The following is a 2301-nucleotide window of genomic DNA, read 5'->3' as shown; positions in this document are numbered from 1 at the left end:
ATTGGATTCCCTGTTTTGACCTGACTTGACCGGTTGACTGGTGACCAGACTTTGATTCCTTTGACTGACGTCGACTGTTAGTGGACCTCTCTGACCTGACGATGACTGTCATAGACCGTCAGTTGACCAAGATGGACCAAGCCTTAGATTAATGGGCCTGAGTAGTGGATTTGGGCTTAGGTTTAGGTTTTCTTGTTTTGATGTATTGGACCCTTATGGTCCGATTTAACCTTTGGTTCCTTCTACAAAGTTGTAGATATTCATAAAACTTAGGCAATGGACTATAAAACCAACCTAATTGAACTAGTAAACCTTTATATGTGCTAAAGATGGATAATGAAAAAATATAGAACTATAAATGGGCTTAGAACCATTAGATAGACTTATATGATTCTTGCGTGAGCCATTGTGGCTAGATTCTTAGAGTTCTTGTGTGATTAACAGTTAGTTATTAACAACGATCGATTCAAAGGATGAACCAGTGGATCGTGGATCTCGAGGTAGGCGTGACTTGTCATCAAAAGAGGTGGGAAATTACATTTAGCTCTTTTGTGATTATTGTTGTTTTCTTTTACAAAACTTTATGTTTAACAAATTCATGCATAGTCTGATTGTGTATTCCATGCATTGTTTAATTTTAAACTCCGAAAGTACCGTTGATTCTTTTAATCTTTGGGATATTTTGACTTTGGGTCCCATAAAATGGTATACCTTTGCATTTGGAGCCTAACTTTGTCCAGCTTTGAGTTTGGGTCCCGGTCAAAGGTTGACTATTCTTGACCATCCAACATTCAGTTAAATATGGGTTATTTTAACGAAAATATTACTTTTTATTTATTTACTAACTCTACCAAGTTATCCAAGACAGTGAAATGACTAACGAAAACGTTTTATTTTTGTTAAAATATCTCATATTTAACTGATTGTTGGATGGTCAAGAATAGTCAATCTTTGACCGGGACCCAAACTCAAAGCTGGACAAAGTTAGGCTCCAAATGCAAAGGTATACCATTTTATGGGACCCAAAGTCAAAATGTCCCTTAATCTTTCCATTGTTTGGAAAGCAATTGTAATGCCTTGTTTGTCTTTATGAATTATTTGGGAAATAAGAATTTCCGTTTGATTGTTTGGAAATGAGAATTTCCATCTATGGTATATAGGGTACTGCTCCTTCATTTACTGGTGCGGGACGAGTCACCATATTATTATCTAGGTGTGGGACGAGTCACCATATTATTATCTAGGTGCGGGACAAGTCACCATATTATTCATTGTATAGAAGGAGTTAGTTCCATATACATGATTGTTTACTTATGTGAATTGGTTGTGTTTAGTGTTTAGGGAAAACATGAATTGTTTTCAAATCATTTCCAATGATTGCATGAAAGTTAAATGTTATTCCTACGGGGCACCCCTTTTAGGGATGATGTACTCACCCATTCCCACTTTCAGTTTCAGAGACATATCAGAATTGCGTGGTGAAAGCTTCAAGGGTCGAGTTCGCTAGTTGTTTAACTTCTGCTATGTTTATTATGTTGCATATTATATTTGTAAACCAAATGAATATTGTATATATATCATTTGAGAGGAGTTCTTATATATTTACATATCTAAGCGGGGCTACTTTTTGGGTTAAGTTTTGTAGCAGATTCCTTAATTGAATGTTTAAGTATTTGATTTAGATTCGTAGTGCCTCTTTATTTCGTTAATCTCTTGGATTAGTCAGCTGCTAGCTTTGGGGGCGCTACAATTTTAATTATATAAACAAATATATTGCGGAAAATAAATAACACATACACCAAAAGTTTTGTTAACGAGGAAACCGGAAATGTACAAAAACCCCGGACCTAGTCCAGATTTGAACAACACACTGTATTAAGCCGCTACAGACACTAGCCTACTCCAAGTTAACTTCGGACTGGAATGCAGTTGATCCTAACCAATCTCACACTGATCAAGGTACAGTCGTGTTCTTTACGCCTCTAGAACCACGCTGGATTCTGCGCACTTGATTCCCTTAGCTGATCTGGCCCACAACTAAGAGTTGCTACGACCCAAAGTCGAAGAATTGATAAACCAATCAGTCTCACACAGAAAAGTCTATTGAATAGATAAATATTTCTCCCACATATATACCTATGAGCCTTGTTCCGTATTTTGATAAATCAAAAGGTGAACAAGAACCAATTGATACACCGGACTTATATTCCCGAAGAACAACCTAGTAATATCAATCACCTCACAATAATCTTAACCGCATGGTAGCGAAACAAGATATTGTGGAATCATAAACGATGAGAC

Source organism: Papaver somniferum, chromosome 7, assembly GCF_003573695.1.
Source record: "Papaver somniferum cultivar HN1 chromosome 7, ASM357369v1, whole genome shotgun sequence".
Lineage (NCBI taxonomy): Eukaryota > Viridiplantae > Streptophyta > Magnoliopsida > Ranunculales > Papaveraceae > Papaver > Papaver somniferum.
This window is presented reverse-complemented; position numbering follows the sequence as displayed.